Source organism: Chelonia mydas, chromosome 7, assembly GCF_015237465.2.
Source record: "Chelonia mydas isolate rCheMyd1 chromosome 7, rCheMyd1.pri.v2, whole genome shotgun sequence".
Lineage (NCBI taxonomy): Eukaryota > Metazoa > Chordata > Testudines > Cheloniidae > Chelonia > Chelonia mydas.
In genome coordinates, this window is record NC_057853.1 from 69746582 (window position 1) to 69765885 (window position 19304).

Sequence of the window (19304 nt, forward strand, 5' to 3'; positions counted from 1 at the left end):
GTACTCTCTATGCCATTATCATAATCATAATCATTGATGAAGATATTGAACAGAACTGGACTCAGAACTGATCCCTGCAGGACCCCACTTGTAATGCCCTTCTAGTATGACTGTGAACCACTGATAACTACTCTATGGGAATGGTTTTCCAACCACTTACGCGTCCATCTTATTGTAGTTCCATCTAGGCTGCATTTCCCTAGTTTGTTTATGAGAAGGAGATGCGAGACCATATCAAAAGATGTACTAAAGTCAAGATATACATTCACTGTTATTTACATACAGCCTTCCCGCTACAGATTATATATCCTGCAGTATATGTTGTAGGCAATGCAGGTAGTACAGGTTGCTTAATATTTTCCATTAAAAGACTCTGTTTTCAGATACTTATGAGTTTGCTGAAATTAAATTGTTTGGGCTGAAATTTTCCATTCTGGGTGTTTGAGTCAGAATGGCTGAACTCTCTCTCTTTTCTTTGTCTTTATTTTTTTTTTTTAGCTTTTAGTTAAAACAGTTACATTAAGGAAAATATCTATGTAAATTACAAATGGTTTGATGCCGGCCTGCACAGCTACATACACTTATATTTGTACAAAGATACAAATTAATATAATGGTGATATAGTAAATTCAGCCCCTAAACCCACTACAGCAGATTCATGGTCTGGAGACTATTAAATGTGCCAGGCAAGGATTTTTATGTCAGTAGGACCACGTATGTTCATGCTCACAGATGTTGTGACTACAAACAATTGTGAATGTAGTCTCTTAAACAGCCAACATATCTAGCTTATATCTTTCTAGTTTGCTCAATAAGGCAAAAAAACAAGTTATTTTAAAGTCTGGAGTACATGCAAATTGTAAAATATAAAACCCTTTCTTATATAAAAGAAGACAGGAAAATGATTTAAAGATTTAAAAGTCCCCAGGCCTGCTTACTGCCTTCAATCTATCTTTCCTTAAAGTGCTCCTGAGTGAATGACTTCTTCAAACACTGCTCCAGTTTATAAATCTTAGGTCGTCCCATAATGAAGCACACATACAATCTCATGTTGCTTACGGAAATAATCACACAGACCTATTAGTGAATCCTCAACCCTGACAATGATAAGTTCATAACATAAGAACGGCCTTACTGGGTCAGATCAAGGGTCCATCTAGCCCAGTATCCTGTCTTCCAACAATGGCCAGTACCTGGTGCCCCAGAGGGAATGAACAGAACAGGTAATCATCAAGTGATCTGTCCCCTGTCGCTCATTCCCAGCTTCTGGCAAACAGAGGCTAGGGACACTATTCCTGCCCATCCTGGCTAATAGCCATTGATGGACCTAGCCACCATGAATTTATCTAGTTCTTTTTTTAACCCTGTTATGATCTTGGCCTTCACAACATCCTCTGGCAAGGAGGTCCACAGGTTCACTGTGCGTTGTGTGAAGAAATACTTCCTTTTATTTGTTTTAAATCTGCTGCCTATTAATTTCATTTGGTTACCCCTTGTGTTATGAGAAGTAGTAAACAACATTTCCTTATCTACTCTCTCTACACCAGTCATGATTTTATAGACCTCAATCATAGCTCACCTTAGCCATCACTTTTCCAAGCTGAAAAGTCCCAGTCTTATTAATCTCTCCTCATACAGAAGCCATTCCATACCCCTAATCATTTTTGTTGCCCTTTTCTGAACTTTCTCCAATTCTAATATACCTTTTTTGAGATGGGGTGACCACATTTTATACTTTACAAATAAAGTATACATAAAGTACAAATAAATAATCCATCGCTTAAAATTAGATCACACATGCAATTCATTAAACAATTATGAATAGCAAACAATTCTGTAAAAAGTCACTTCCTGTCCTGACACACTTTACGAAAAGGACCAGGGACTAAATTTGCTGAATATATCATTTAGTGTTAATTATTCTGCCAGCTGTACTGGAGTTTGCAGTGTGATTCCATAGGATCTCATTTAGATCTCCGATATAATCTGAGTGGGCCACATAATGAATTCAGTCCCATAAAATGAAGTTCATGATCCCGTTAGTTGTAAAGTATAAAATGCTGAGTAAGTTTCCATCACAAAACTCAGATGTCAGGCACAGTTTAAATCTAAAGGCTTATTGCAGATAAATGATTTAGACTGGGATTTTCAGCAGAGACTAAGGAGTTAGGTGTCTTTGTATGCCGAATTCTCTTAGGCAAAATAGAAAAACCGAGCCTCAGGCATTTCTCCCAACTTCAAAAGCTGAGTGAAACAAAGTCTGTGGAGTTCCATTCTCCAGTCAGATATTCACAGTACACAAAGGAACTTCAAAAAAGTTAAGTGCTTCATATTACTATCCATTTATAATAGTCAGATAAATGTATCTGAATGAGTACTAAGCCCCTGTGCATAAGACAGTGTGTATCTAATGGTTATGAGAGCGATAGACCTCATTAAAAATAGTGAGCTAGCCTAAATGGATTGATGGATTGTAAAAGCCAATGGTGAATTGTTGTATGATCCGATCAACAACTCTACCTGCATAACTGCCTATGTCAAATGACCAAAATGTTTCAACAGCCCAAGAAGCATTCATATTTGTAACATTAACGGATGGTGCTGTTTTCTTTGAAAGAGATTGCTAAACTAAACTGTGTCATCTTTCAGAAAACAGGAAGTCTTTATGTACTGACCAAAATGTGGGGGGAAATAAATAATTGAATATCCTCAGAGGAGTCAAATATCCATTCAGCTGTAGATTTGGCAAGGCATGGGCTAAAGGTTTATTATCTCTTACTTGTGAATTTGCTTTGCAATATTATATCTCTCAAAAGAAAGCAGGACAGTGTAATATATTATCCAGGATACTGCATGTGGAAATATTGTAGTTTGGTGCCCTATCTAGTGATACAGCAAAAGAAATACCTTAACATGTAACTTATGAGATAGAACATACATTCAGGGGATGCTCTTGAGATGACTGCATGCAAGAGACAAGCACATTGGATATAAATACAGGAAATAAAAGCAAATAGAGTGGTGTAAGTATTACAAGCAACGTATACACTTACATCCTCTTTATAAAATAGACATTGATTTAATTTCTTATAAACTTGCTACCCATGCAAGCATTTTTGGTATTGAGCAAAGAAATCATTTTAAGGGCAAGAATTGTTGTATTTAAATAAAAAATCCTCCACTAGCGTTATTTCATGTGTCAGTCAAGTGCTCTTGCATAAGCCTGTCTTTTCCATCACCCATTTGTGGGACTTGCTGATTACATTGCATAAGCACCATTGTGCTCCATTGGCTGGATCTTTTACTAAAAATGATAAAAAATGACATACTTAAATCATGACATCCAAATTGGTATCTGTCTGCAGAGAGATGGATTCACATTCCTCAGAGCTACTATTTTGGGCCATCTGCCTGCAGACTCTATATGATCTCATGGCAGACCCTGTCAACATGGATATTAGTTTCCCAGGATGATGAGCCCTCAATTATGGTCACCTTTTTTTATACCTACTTGTGGGCTTTTGTTACCTGGCCTCTTTGAGCCTAGTTTAAAGCCCCCCCTCACTGGGTTGGCAAGTCAGTGTCCAAAGATGTTCTTCCCCTTCTTGGTCAGGTGGATCCCGTATCTTCTCAGTGGTCTTCCTTCCCAGAACAGCTTCCCATGGTCGATGAAGCCAAAGCTCCTCCCATTGGTACCATTAGTGCAGCCATGCATTCATCTGCAGGATGCATATGTCCCTGTCTATGTTTAACAGAGGCACCTGGTGACTCTTGGCATAACAGATTCTCCCAATGAATTATAAATGGCACACAAACATGCAGCATGTTATGTATGGTAACAGGTAGTCTACCAGCATAGAAAACAACATTAAATGAGAAAAAAAAATTACTTTTCATATGCATTTCCCATTCAGCAAAAGATCTGTACAAAAATCTGGATCCTTCAAAATAAAGAGCAGATTCAAAATTATTTAACCAGACTGGAAGACCTTTATTCTGTGTAGTGAAAAACATTTGTTACAGCTTACATTTTTACATGGTATTTGGAATGGCAAATACCATGTAAATAATAAATATCAATTAGAAGCAGCATAGAGATCAGTTATTTTCTCATATAGTATTGATTTATACTCATACAGTACAGTATTGCTTTACGTACATTATTACATTTTTCATACTATATTAATTTATATGCATTTATATTTTTGAATATTACACGTCCAGTTTGTTCAAGAAGTTTAATGAGGGTTTCCACAACAGCCATTTGATTTAACCATTAGAGATCTGAGCTTTTCCCAAAACTAACACAGAACACAATTGCTTAAGCTCTTATCTACTCTGCTTTACTTTTTATTTTTATTTTGAATTAAAGCTGTTCTCTTAGTTCTACAGTATCGGGAGGAACAATCATTTTGTTGCAATAGAACACAGTTATGGGAAAATATTAGGGCTGTTAATCACAGTTAACTTACACGATTAACCCCCCCAAATTAATCATGATTGAAATTTATTAAATATTTTTGGATGTTTTTCTACATTTTCAACTATATTGACTTCAATTACAACATAGAATACAAAGTGTACAGTGCTCACTTTATATTATTATTTTTATTACAAATATTTGCACTGTAAAAATGATAAAAGAAATAGTATTTTTCAGTGCATCTTATACAAGTACCATAGTGCAGTCTCCTTATCATGAAAGTGCAACTTACAAAGGTAGATTTTTTGTTGTTACATAACTGCACTCAAAACCAAAACAATGTAAAACTTTAGCATCTACAAGTCCATTCAGTCCTACCTCTTGTTCAGCCAACTGTTAAAACAAACAAGTTTGTATACATTTATGGGAGATAATGCTGCCCGCTTCTTATTTACAATGTCACCTGAGAGTAAGAACAGGCATTCACATGCCACTTTTGTAGCCAGCATTGCAAGGTATTTACGAGACAGATATGCTAAACATTATATGCCCTTTCATGCTTTGGCCACCATTCCAGGGGACATGCTTCCATGCTGATGACGCTTGTTAAAAAAAAAAAGTGTAAATTAAATTTGTGACTGAACTCCTTGGGGAAGAATTGTATGATTTCTGCCCTTTTACCCACATTCTGCCTTATATTTCATGTTACAGCAGTCTCAGATGATGACCCAGCATGTTGTTTTATTTTAAGAACACTTTTTCACTGCAGATTTCACAAAACGCAAAGAAGGTACCAATGTAAGATTTCTAAAGATAGCTGTAGCACTCGACCCAAGGTTTAAGAATCTGAAGTCCAAACTCTGAGAGGAATGAGATGTTGAGCATGCTTTCAGATGTCGTAAAAGAGCAACACTCCAGTGCAGAAACTACAGAACCCGAACCACCAAAAAAGGAAATCAACCATCTGCTGGTGGCATCTGACTCAGATGATGAAAATGAACATGCATTGGTCCGCACTGGTGTGAATCATTACCAAGCAGAACCTGTCATCAGCATGGATGCATGTCCTCTGGAATGGTGGTTGAAGCATGAAGGGAAATATGAATCATTAGCACATCTGGCACATAAATACCTTGCGATGCCAGCTACAACAGTGCCATGCAGACACCTGTTCTCACTTTCAGGTGACATTGTAAACAAGAAACGGGCAGCATTATATCCTGCAAATGTAAACAAACTTGTTTTTTTGAGTGATTGGCTGAACAAGAAGTAGGACTGAGTAGACTTGTAGGCTGTAAAGTTTTACATTGTTTTATTTTTGAATACAGATTTTTTTGTATACAATTCTACATTTGTAAGTTCAACTTTCATGACAAAGAGATTGTACTACAGTACTTGTAATGGGGGAACTGAAAAATACTATTTCTTTTGTTTTTTTACAGTGCAAATATTTGTAATAAAAATAAATGTACAGTAAGCACTGGACATTTTGTATTCTGTGTTGCAATTGAAATCAATATATTTGAAAATATAAAAAAATCCCAAAATATTAAAATAAATGGTATTCTATTGTTTAATCACGTGATTAATCACAATTAATTTTTTAATCACTTGACAGCCCTAGAAAATATAATGCACTATGCAGACACAGCATAACCACATGTTTGCAGATGGAATTATTATACAATCAGAACTAGGGCCATTGTCCACTATGTTTTTGCTTCAAGAGCACACGATGGTGCAAAAAAGGTGTGGGAAGAAGTTACAAATCTTGGCCATGCGTGTGGTTTTACTGATTTCAGTACTCTAGGCACACAGGAGAAATAACTTTATATTTTTTCTCCCCAGACAAAGCAATGCAGTGTAGTACATGATGTGATCTTTAAGAATCTACCAGTCAATCAGTCCACAATTTTTAGCAAATCCATGCTGCTCTAAATTAAATCGGAATTTAATTGAATGGTATAGAAATAACAGTTCTGAAAGAAATTATGCCTAGGTCCCTGCAATAGCATTAATACAGCTTTGATTAGCACATTTCATTGAGAGAATTTTCATTAAGAGGGAACCTCAAATTGCTAATACGTCAGACTCCCAGGACATCTGTAATTGCATCCACAACATTTATGATTCCATCCATTTTCCCTCTCTCTGCCTATATTATAAGCATTTTAAAGGGCCTGTCTCTGTAGTATTCTAGCAGTGAACATTGATTACAAAAAATGGAGTAAGACATTTTTGGAAGGACAATCAGTTCTTTAATCTACTCTTGACCTAATCATATGCTTAAGCATATTGTCAGATTTCTTTACTTTGCTTCTTTGGTACTGTGGTGAAGATGTGACTTATAATGTGCCCTGAGAATGGTGAAGATAAGTGTCTTCCTGAGGTCCTTTAGCAAGTTCCAGAGTCTTGGATCTGCTTTTGAGAAGATGTTGCTTTCTGTTTCCTCAAATCTACAGCTGATCTCTGTTAAATGTTGTATATCAGATGATCTCAGGTACTCTGAAGAGTCTCAGGTAGTAGGATCCTATTCAATGTGGGCTGTGTAAATCAGTAGCAGAAACTTGAAATTGATCTAGTAATGACTAGGTAGCAAGTAAAGGTTAAAGAGAATCAACATATGTACTGAAGGGGTGTATGTGCGTGTTTTCTTTGTCTTAGGTCACTTAGGAGTCTGAAGACCTTGCATTTCAATATACTAAACAGCTGTGCTACCTAGAACGTTTGTGTGAACTTACCATTTTGTGTGCACATCTATAGTTTTATTCTTAGCATTGTGATGGGGTATCCTCCCCACATTTTCCCTGAAAGGGTTAAGGCAGGAGGCCAGAGGGGCCAATTAGTCTACTAGGCAGCAAGATGGGGGGGGAATTAAGACTGTGAGAGAAGCCTTAATTAGAAGAAGCGCACCTGTGCAGGAACAGGCAGGGCCTATATAAGCCAGGAAGCTGGCAACAGAAGGGGTTGCTGGGAAAAGCATTTTGTGACTGCAGAGACATAGGCTGCAGTTTCTGCCTGAGAGAAGAGAGTGGTGAAACTGACAGACCCAGAGAAGAAAGGGAGAGCCGGAAGGTTAGGAAAGGGCTCAGGGAAAAGGTGTCAGGGAAAAGGTGTCGTGTGAAACAGACCTTGACTGCTGACTAGAGAGTCCCTGAGCTGGAACCTGAAGTAAAGTGTAGGCCTGGGTTCCCCAGCCAGCCACTTGGGAAGTGGCACTGGTGGGGCAGTGTATAGGAAGACTGCCTGAGCCTGTTTGGGGATAAGATACTTCCACTCTCCTCCCCCCATCAGAAGGGGAAACCATAACAGTAACCTAGCTGGAGAGCTGAGTCACAAAGCAGAGGCTGCATTTCCTACAGCAAAAGGGGCCATGGACAGGACAGGTGAAGACACCATCAGAGGAGGGTACAACACTTGGAAGAACTAATCCCCAGGATGGCAAGGAGGAGACACCACCAGTGGTGAGTGGACCCTGGCATAAGCATGCTAAATGGTTTACCTCTCAAATTCGATGGGCACCATTAAGGCCTGTTTAAAAAAATTGGCCTTGAAAGTTCATAAGATGCTGTAACACAATGACTCTTGTGGTAGGTTTTCACTTTCTGATAATTCAATCAAAAGACCATTGTTTTCTATTTGCTGTAGACTCACTAATTCAAGTGAACTTTCCTCATTTCTCAACCTCTATACTCTCTACACTGGAAAGCACAATTAGGTTTCCTAAAATATAGTGTGTCAGGTTTCAATGACTCTGGCTGTCTTAGCCTGTATATTTATTTCTCTTCCAAATAAATAGTTTTCTGTAACCTTCATTTCTTTCCATTTTCTCTTACGTTTGCCTCATGCCTAAAATATAGCCTTGGTTTTTCACTCATCTTGTGAAGTTTGTTGTGACATGTTCACAGCAATTTGATCAGAATCAGCACAGGCCCACATTCTGTGCATCACAGGCACCTTGCAAAGGTTTATACTGAATTCAAAGTGAGCCCAACATTGGTAATCACAGTATTTGGTTTGCATATTAGTACTAGTAGGTTCCTAGCACTAGAAAAAGGTATGAAAAGTTGTAACATCTTAATCACTAGAAGATATTATTTGATCCTTCCTATTCAAACAATGCTTTCATGGTTATGGCATGAAAACAGTTAATTTCTAGAAATCATGAATTTATTTATCTGAGATTGGCTTGTCTAAACTAATTGTTATATTGAAATAATTATTAAAGTGAGTCTCAAACTCTTATCTAAAAACATCTTAATCCTTAAATTTGGTGTTATGCCACCGTTAGGAACAAATTCTGATATCATTAACACTCTTGTAAACTCTGTTGAAATTAATTGAATAGGATTGAGAATGTGTGGTTGAAAAGTTTAAACCACACATTTAAACTGTGGTTGGGTTTTCCGCTACACAATTTTTCCCCCTTAGCGTGTCTTCTTGTCACAGAAAAGTTTGAGGCTTTTACATAAAAGTTCTGTATAGAAGGAAAAACTCATTTTCTGGCCGCTCAAGTATTGAGGGATGAATTAAAAAACACTATTTGTTAGTGAACGAGGATTTAATTCATCTGCATTCTATGGAATCAAGTTGTTGGGGGGGGTTGTTTTGTTTGATTTGTGTTTTTTAGACAATATATGATCATCATTAAAAGATGGATACTTGTGGTGGTTAGTTTGACAGGATATTTGTCTGAAATTCCAAAATGAAAAAAGTACAAAATTTATAGTATATTTGATTTTCGCAGGTTGGAAATGCCTAGATTTTTAATGGTATCCACTTTGTATTTTTATTATGAAATAAACCCTCCACAAAAATATCTTTCAGTTTCTGAATAATACATGTAGAACAAGCAATTACAAGAGAATAATTTATAATGTAACAAACAGATCACCCTTGAATAAAAAAAGTTGTAGGATCAAACCTAATTAGAATTCTCACATGTGAGATCAGTACGTTTTTGGTATGCAAAATGTCAGGAGGGTTACAAAACCAAGCAACAGCAAAGTAAATCCAATTAAACTTCAAGTTGGGGTTATGTGGTTTGTCATAGTCAGAAAATGCCTCATAAAAGTGTTAATTGTTTTATTTCTTTGGTGTCAAAGGCCCATTGTAGGCAGATCTATTAAGAGAAATTGCCACAGCAGGAAATATGTGGTTCAAGTAACAAAGCCAGGGAAATTATAGATGGAAAAGACCTGTTAGGTCATTGAGCCCATCACCCCTCCAGTACAGGATTGCTCAGTACAGTATATTTTCTAGGGCTTTATTCCATTCCGTATGAAATGTCTCAAATGTTTCTTCAGCCCACTTCCCTTCAAAGACTAAGAAATGTAGTCTTATGCTGCAGAGATAAATTCTGAAATGTCAAGAAACACTTATTACAGCAATCATCTCTTAGCCCAGGAGTCTTCCCTAAAAAGAATGGCATAGAATTTAAGAAGTGTCACAGCTCAAATCCCAGTTCCACTAACTTAACAGGGAACTGACAATTTATATCATGTCTTCCTTTTTCCCACACCAAGGTTGGGTAGAGCTGAGGATATGAGCTGATTCCATCCATATCTATTTTAAGCCATCATTTGAGCCTGTTGAGTGCTGCCTGGATGGTATTATGTATCCTGTTACACCACTTTCTCCTTGGATGTCCATGGCCTCTCTCTCCTGCAATTCTTCCACAGAGAACAATTTTAGACAGTTGATATGGGGTCATTCTAGCAATATGGTCAAACCATTGTCGTTTGCACCTTTTGTTGACTGTAGTCACTCACTGCACTTTCAGTCTTCTAAAGATGTCGTCATTTCTTAGTCTGTCTAGCCTTGTCATGCCTAGGATACCATGCAGGCACCTTGGTTCAAATGTTTGCAGCTTTTGCTTCAGATGCTTTGTCAATACCCATGTTTCACAACCAGGAAGTAATATGGTCACAATCTGCATCATATATAATCTAGTTTTATCTGCCATGTAAGGTTCTAAGCATTTTTATTTAGGCACACATATGTTCTGCTGGCAGTAGTTCTCCACTGGTCAGTCGTCTTCATAGTTGTTCTCATGGTATGATGGAAACCAAGTAGCAGAAACTGTCTACTTGTTTAGTGTCTACATTGGTAATGACTAGTTTAACCCGTTTCTTGATATACCGTTAGTTTGGTCTTTTCATTCATTCATTTTTAATCCCTGTTCTGTCTGTTGTATACAGGTTAGTTGCTGCTTCATGGTTATATTCTTAAATAGTCATTTTCATTACAGTATTGTCTAATGATGGATAATTTGCCCTGATGTCATGCAGCTTCCTCAGTATTACTAGGGAAATGGGACAAGATATTTTCTAAGTATAGAGCAAAAAATATTGCACAGAGAATGCATCTCTGTTTGACTCCAGTTTTCATTTCAAACCACTATGTCAACTCACCACTGACTCATACTGCATGCCAAGCTACAGCGTAGAGACTCTGCAGTATTTTAATCAACTTGCTGATAAAAGCATACCACTTGAGTACCTTCCACAGAGCCTTTCTCTTAACAGTCGAATGCTCTTAAAGTCAATCAATATGCAAAACATATTAAACTCTGTCTCTCTCTCTCCAAAATTTGACAAACATATCTCATCTATGGTGGAACATCCAGGTCTACAGCCAGCTTGTGACTTGAGCAGATAAAATCCTTTCTTTCTTTTCATTCGGCTGAGAATCACTCTACAGCTATTCCTTGGTAGTTATCGCAATCTGTCAGGTCACTTTTCCTTAAGGAGCGGTATAATGATTGAACATTTGCCAGTCTTCAGGGACTTCACCTTCATCCAAATGAAGTTAAATAGTTTGCAAAGGAACATAACTATGCCTCTTCCACCATGTTTTAACACTTCAGACAGTATACTATCTGGAGCAGGTGCCTTGTGTTTTTCAGGTACTTGATTTTGGCATCAGTTTCTGCTTCCAGTGGTGGTTGCCTTCAATGCTGACAGCCTCAAGGACAGCTGGGTCAAACTGACTATATATGACACTTTTTTAAAATTCCAAAACATCTATATTCTTGAAACTTTCAGAGATTTGAATTCTCCTTGTTTGTGTGAACATTGCATCATAGGTAAGTGAAGGGAGATTTTTGCTGATGTCAATCTAAATAAAAATGTGGTATTTTTCAGATGGCATATTAGTCTGTCATTATGCTTAATGCTCTGGGGGTCCATCCTGCAAAATGCTGAGATCCTGAGAGTTGCTGAGGGGCCTCCAATGACATTAACTAAGGCTCCAGTCCAGCAAAGACCTAAGCATGTGCCTAAGTTAAAGCATTTGAATAGTCCTATTGAAGTTGATGGGACTGCTCATGTACTTGAAGTTAAAAACATGCATCACTCTTTGCAGGATCGGGACCTTATTCCATAATATTTCTTTCTACTACATTAGAGTTTTAGCATGTAAAGGTATTCATTCACTTTAATCTCATTATCTTTTTTAAAGATTAAGTTGTGATCTCTGCATTCATTCTCTCAGTGTAATATTTGTGTTTCTTTGTGAAATCAAGAAGACCACTGTACATTGAACATTATTTGGAACTTTGCAAATACTATGACAAATTTTGTTAAGAATGAAAAAGCTACTCAAAAAGCCCCAGATCAACAAGTTGTTTTTCCACCACCACATCCTAAAAGCATATTGGATTAATACAATCTCTATTTCAGGCTGAGTTTGTTTTTTCTTTCACAGATGTTGATTCATTAATAATTCAGTGATAAAAACAGTACTAAAAACAAACACACTTGACACTGAAAGCTGAATAAGACCAGCATGAAATTATTTCCTTTGGTTTAATGGGATTCAGTGAATATAAACATCAATTAAATTACAGCGTGTACACACACACGAACAGATACAAACTCACTGGTAGGCAATTTGGACTACAGCGTGTTTCCATGAAAGATCACAGGGAAAGAGCATTCAGTTCTCTGCTTGTCTTATGAATAACATCTTTGGAAATATCCATTTAAAATTAAATACAAGGGAGACTGATCCTCAGCTGGTGCAAACTTGCATAGTTTTATTGACTTCCCTTCTCCAGCCCAAACTTGCTATATTTTTGAGCCATTCTATGGTGAATCCTTTTATAACCTCCTGCTCTATCATCTCTCTCATTGTCCTGGTTGGGGAATTTTCTTTCTCCATTCCCCCCACACACACACACATACTCCATTCAGACATAGTAAGAACTATCTTCTCCCAGCTCAACCAAACTCCCAAATTGCTTCACCCTGAATAGGTGGCCATTGAGTTCTAATGGCCTACCATTGTCCCTAGTCTGGAAGATACCTCTTTAATGCAATGGTGACTACACACAGAGGGGCATTCATGACAGAAATAACTTCATAATATCAACCAGAATTCATAAGTTATACATAGGTTCCTCAAATCATCACACCCACCTCTCAGGAGTTTGGCAGGATCCTAATATCAGCAGCTGTCACCTTTTCTTTAGCTCAGCGCCATCATGAAGTGGTGTAGGTAGCTTTTTCAACTCATGGATATGCAATCTGCTAATGCATATGCAGCAAGGTTGTAAATCTTCTTCAACCTCACGATCATATTTCTTTTGTCTATGTGGTGAGAGATTCTCAGAGCATCTTTAAAGTTACGGTCTTAACTCTTCTTTTTTTTTCTGGTCAGTTCAATTCCTTAGCTATACATTTAGTTCCATTGAGGTTTAATAGGAGTTGGAATTCTGTTTCAAATGAGTCCAAACACTCCTATATCAAACTATTTTGGCTTTTAAAAGTATTTTTAAACTTAAATGATTGTTACAGATAGTCTTTGAACATAAAGATCCCAAAGAAGATATTGTTTCTTAACAATTCTGGGAAAGGTGATTCTTGTCTTTGAGTCTGTTAAGGAAGTTCCTGAAGCCCTGCCAGATAACTAATTAATTTTTCAATAATACAAATAGTTTATTCTCAAAAGCTTCTTATGCTAGTAACCAGTTATAGCAAGCTCGTTTGATTCCACATTGGTACATAAAAGACTCACTATTCTCATACCAATAGCATTCAAAAGTTATTACATTAAATGAAAGCATTTAGGTATAAAACATTTGCAAATGAACATCACAAAATGAGCTTAGACCATCTTAAGCATTTCAGGAACAAAGGTTTTCACTGTTAAATGGAAATATCAGATTAGAAGTAACCAAAACATTTCTGAACTATATTTATTTTCCTTGAAGGTAAATGGAAGACTTCTGAGTGCTTATAAAATAAATGTTTTAATTAGTATTTCTAGAATTCTTTTGTGTGGATTTAAACCTGAGATTTTCGGAAAGAGAAAGAAGCGATGATAAGGAGATCCTAGATCATCTTTTGTGTCCGTGATAAACCAGGTGCTACATAAGATTTCTATATGAGATCCTAGAGAAAGATCTTCACATACTTTATCAAAGGGGAGAGATCCTGCTCTTTGAGAAGACCCTTGCATTCATAATTTGTTACAGTCTACAGTAACTTCCTGTTGTGGGTTGTGCCTCTAGAGTGCCTCCTTGGGGTGAAGATGTATGCTTATTTCACTCTCAGTCTCCTTCTGGCTGTCAATGATGTTACAGTCAGGAGTGTCCCTCTGGCTATTAGTCTCAGGGCCAGTTTCCCCTCTCTTCCCAGGGTTTATCAGTCGTCAAAATGGAAAGAACAACAATTGCTTTGTTGTCCCTTAATCAGTCCGAGTTTACCACATTACCCTTGTCAGGTTTAAGGAATAGTAATCTTTGAGCAAGGGCTGAGTATCTTGCTGAACTGAATATCCCAGGTTCAAAGAGAAAAGAAACAAAGTAATGAAGGTCTCGCCAGTATTTAGAGAGTTCAGGTAGCAGAGCAGCACCTTTCCTAATCAACCAGCTCCATGCTGTGGATTTTAGGAGGACAGCTCTCTAGCTCTGCTTCCCTCTGGTTGCACCCACCTCACACTATATGCTTTCATCCTCTCCAGGTGGAACAGGCCTCGCAAGTGTGCCCGATGTCTGCTGATTGTGTTTAGAGGAGCTTGTTAACCCCTTCCTGCCTGAAACTTGTCCCATCGCATACCCTGTCCCTCAGGATGGAGGCCAGGATCTCTCTTTCTGGTCCTAGCTTGCCCACTTCCCATGAAAAAGTCTGTATTCTGTTTTGTTTTGTTTTTCCTCCAGCCCTATGCTGTACCCTAAACGTGTAAGGTTTAAGGGCTAAATACCATTATTTAATGTAGGGATGTGTTTCTTCCATTGTGTCTAGCCAGCTGAGGGTAACACGGTCCGTAACTGATGTGGTTACTCAGAAAGTAATATCTAAGAATGTCTACGGCCCATTTGACCACTAGAATAGGTCTTCTCCCAGGAAAATAGTTTTCTACTTCAGTACAGAGCTTGTTGTTCTTCACCATCTACCTCTATAAAAAGGATAGCACCCAAGCTTCCATCAGAGGCATTAGTCTGTAAAAACAAATTCTTTTGAAAAATCTGGACTGAAGAGGACTGGTTCCTTGTACATATAGATTTTGAAAGTTTTAAAGGCCCTTTCACACCTGTCATTCCATTGACTCTTCTTAGGGCTTTTATTGGAGGCAAAACCCTGGACAAATCTCCAGTAATAGTTGGCAGCCCCAAGAAGCATCTTACCTGTTTCTTCATCCACAGGATGGGACATGCAGACAAGGCCTGCACCTTACTGTTTCAGTTGGCTCCTCCCACATGTTAACCTTGGAAGAGGACTTCTCTATAAGTCAGGACTAGCTGTGAGGCCCGTTTCAGCCAAGGACTGGAGCACCATTTTTTCCTTCAGGTGGCTGTTCCTGTCTGTGCTCTATATGAGGAAGTCCATAGGTAGAGTCATAGTGTTGATGAGATCTGAGCAAGTTGTCCATTAGAGCAGTCACAAAAATTCAACTATGTAAGCAGAAGGTCATGGGTTTTGAAGTGGAAGAGATAGCTGTTGAGCAGGCTGTCTTTTATTGTGATGTGGGTGGCAAGGTATCAGCCAATATCTTTTGTTACATTTAGGCTACTGGTATATTTAGAAGGCCATAAATACTTCAATAATTCATCAGATAGGAGTCAAACTTTGAAATTGCATTAACTTTTCAGAAGTCTACGCAAAAGATTCAAACCATCAGGTTTTGGGGAAAGCACAACAAGATTTCACCAGTCACTCTGGGATTCTTTGACAACCACTCATCTAGCATACCTGCAACTCCTCCCACACTGTTTGCCACATCTTCTGAGGTAAGAGTCGAGGATTCTCCTTAACCCACTATCTCGATGTAGTCATTTATCAGTGGTGTCTGGCCGGCTGCAGAGGAGAATGTATGGGGAAAATCCTCAGTGAGACTTAAGGTTTTTCTTTGGATGGGTAGGATTTGGTGTTCATTTTAACTTGTGCTGGTTCTTGGTAGGTAGGTGCTTGGGGTCCTAATTCCAGCTCTGGTGGGCAAGTCATTATCATGGTTCCTTATTGATCCTCCAAGGCTTGAGTAGGTTCACATGATACAGACTGGTGCCTTTACGAGAGACTGCCTCTCAGACAGGAGTCCATCTGGCCAACATGACAAATCACCCCAAAAAGACCTTGCCATCTGGCAACCAATTTGGATTCTGTTCTGGGCATTAACAGTAGTATGCTGTCCATGGCTTGGACAGTCCATAGGCATGATTCCTGATTTATAAGCTTGTTCTTGTGCTTGCTGGGTTTCCAATAGATTTGTGTGTGTGTGAATTACCAACATCCTAATTTCAGAGCAGCAGCCCTGTTAGTTTGTATTCGCAAAAAGAACAGGAGTACTTGTGGCACCTTAGAGACTAACAAATTTATTTGAGCATAGGCTTTCGTGAGCTACAGCTCACTTCATCGGATGCATTCAGTGGAAAATACAGTGGGGAGATTTATATACATAGAGAACATGAAACAATGGATGTTGCCATACACACTGTAACGAGAGTGATCACTTAAGGTGAGATATTACCAGCAGGAGAGCTGGGGGGGGGGTAACCTTTTGTAGTGATAATCAAAGTGGGCCATTTCCAGCAGTTGACAAGAACGTCTGATGAACGGTGGGGGGCGGGAATAAACATGGGGAAATAGTTTTACTTTGTGTAATGACCCATCCACTCCCAGTCTCTATTCAAGCGTAAGTTAATTGTATCCGGTTTGCAAATTAATTCCAATTCAGCAGTCTCTTGTTGGAGTCTGTTTTTGAAGTTTTTTTTTTTTTTTTGAAGAATTGCAACTTTTAGGTCTGTAATCGAGTGACCAAAGAGATTGAAGTGTTCTCCGACTGGTTTTTGAATGTTATAATTCTTGACGTCTGATTTGTGTGCACTTATTCTTTTACGTAGAGACTGTCCAGTTTGACCAATGTACATGGCAGAGGGGCATTGCTGGCACATGATGGCATATATCACATTGGTAGATGTGCAGGTGAACGAGCCTCTGATAGTGTGGCTGATGTGATTAGGCCTATGATGGTGTCCCCTGAATAGATATGTGAACACAGTTGGCAACAGGCTTTGCTGCAAGGATAGGTTCCTGGGTTAGTGGTTCTGTTGTGTGGTGTGTGGTTGCTGGTGAGTATTTGCTTCAGGTTTGGGGGCTGTCTGTAAGCAAGGACTGTCCTGTCTCCCAAGATCTGTGAGAGTGATGGGTCGTCCTTCAGGATAGGTTGTAGATCCTTGATGCATTGGAGGGGTTTTAGTTGGGGGCTGAAGGTCATGGCTAGTGGCATTCTGTTATTTTCTTTGTTGGGCCTGTCCTGTAGTAGGTGACTTCTGGGTACTCTTCTGGGTCTATCAATCTGTTTCTTCACTTCAGCAGGGGGGTACTGTAGTTGTAAGAACGCTTGATAGAGATCTTGTAGGTGTTTGCCCCTGTCTGAGGGGTTGGAGCAAATGCGGTTGTATCGTAGAGCTTGGCTGTAGACAATGGATCATGTGCTGTGGTCTGGAGGAAAGCTGGAGGCATGTAGGTAGGAACAGCGGTCAGTAGGTTTCCGGTATAGGGTGGTGTTTATGTGACCATCGCTTATTAGCACCGTAGTGTCCAGGAAGTGGATCTCTTGTGTGGACTGGTCCTGGCTGAGGTTGATGGTGGGATGGAAATTGTTGTAATCATGGTGGAATTCCTCAAGGGCTTCTTTTCCATGGGTCCAGATGATGAAGCTGTCATGAATGTAGCGCAAGTAGAGTAGGGGCATTAGGGGACAAGAGCTGAGGAAGCGTTGTTCTAAGTCAGCCATAAAAATATTGGCATACTGTGGGGCCATGCGGGTACCCATAGCAGTGCTGCTGATTTGAAGGTATACACTGTCCCCAAATGCGACATAGTTATGGGTGAGGACAAAGTCACAAAGTTCAGCTAATGTTGTCCCTGTGTGGAATGACATACTGGACAATACTAAATCCCTTTGGGTCCTGATTTTCCCAGCCCTCCCTTAGGAGCTCTAATATTCTATGCTGATGCTCCTAAAAGCACAGCACAGGCTCCCCCTTCTCCTCCCCCATCATGCATAAGTTTAGACGATCCGTTCTTCTAAGGCTTAATTTCAGTGGGAACAGGGCACATAGCTCCCGGAGGCTCCTTTGACAATCCCAGCCTTCACCTCTGACATCTAAGTTTTTGAGGTAACTTTTTAAAATAAACATGAAACCTCAGAAGTTATATTCCTCTCCCCGGGCCTACCACTAAGAACAGCAACTGGATTAAAAACACATTTGATGAAAGAATGCTACCAGGGTTGGAATGCCTAACACTGCTCTTCAAAACAGCACTCCACAGCTGAATTTCAAACTGCTTAAAGACAGGATTTATAGCAGAAATGACCGCAGTTGATCCCATGCAAAAAGTGTGTGTGTTTATCAAAATTTTAATTTCCACTCCTCCCCCTAATACAAATCAACATGTTACATGCATCATTTCTCACATGCAGAGGGAACCGTATCATTCCTTTCAATCTGAAAAGCACCATCTGTTCAGAGAGAGGTAAGGAAGGGGCACTGGGATTTAATGCACAAATTATTAGAAACCAAGATACTTAAAGTTAGGATTAAATAACAAGTTTTTATATATATATATAAATCCTAACTCTATCTTGGTTTCTAATAATTTGTTATATATAAAAAATAAGCAAATAAAGCATTTTCTCATCAGAATTGTACATTAATCCAGTTTGGGGAATATGACATGGTGGTTTGCCCCATGGGCTGGAAAGCTTGAGACTAAGCTGACCTTGATTACAGCACAAGCTCCACCTGGGAGGAATCAAGAGATTCCAGTATTAAAGGAACAGGAAGTTACAATAAAGGGGAGAAAGCTCAGGAAGCTGCAGGAATCTGTAGAGGGTAGGAACTTTCTCCAGGTGGAGAGACTCTGACCAAACATAGGAGGGATAGCAAAGCTGTCCAGGGATGGAGGCCTCAGAGACCCTGTCCAAGCAGGGGAGAGACTACAAAAGTCCCAGACAGGAAGGCCTGGGAGGAGGAAGAGAAACCTTGGGTTCTGTGGGCTTATGAATGGACTTTGTTGTGCAGGGTTGAAACTTATTTACAGTTTCTTATATTAATAAACCCAGCCCTCAAGAAGGAGTGTTTTCTGAGTGTGAAGAAAGGGAAAAAAAAGCCTGAAGTGCAGTTTATTTGAAGAGTCCAAGAGGAGAAACCGAGGCAAGCTGACTCTCACATGATCCTAGGCTATGGGAAGGTGTACAGGAGGTAGCCAGTGCAGCTACAGAGGACTACAAAGAGCCATTATGTTGTACAAGATATGGATCTTGTTAAAGTCGTCAGTCTTGGAATGAAGAAAGCTTATTTTGAAGAGCAATTTTTATGAAAACGGAATGGAAGCTGGATATGAAGATTTGTAATCCAAATAATAAAAGGTGT

The 19304-nt window shown here is 38.9% G+C and overlaps 1 long non-coding RNA gene across 1 annotated transcript; it reads left to right on the top strand.

The window, feature by feature from the left end:
* The first annotated feature begins 7407 nt into the window (after window positions 1-7407).
* On the top strand, window positions 7408-19031 carry LOC122466739. Its single transcript, XR_006292494.1, has 3 exons — window positions 7408-7887; window positions 15519-15656; window positions 18995-19031. It is a non-coding gene; the product is annotated as an uncharacterized LOC122466739 (long non-coding RNA).
* Window positions 19032-19304: the final 273 nt, after the last annotated feature.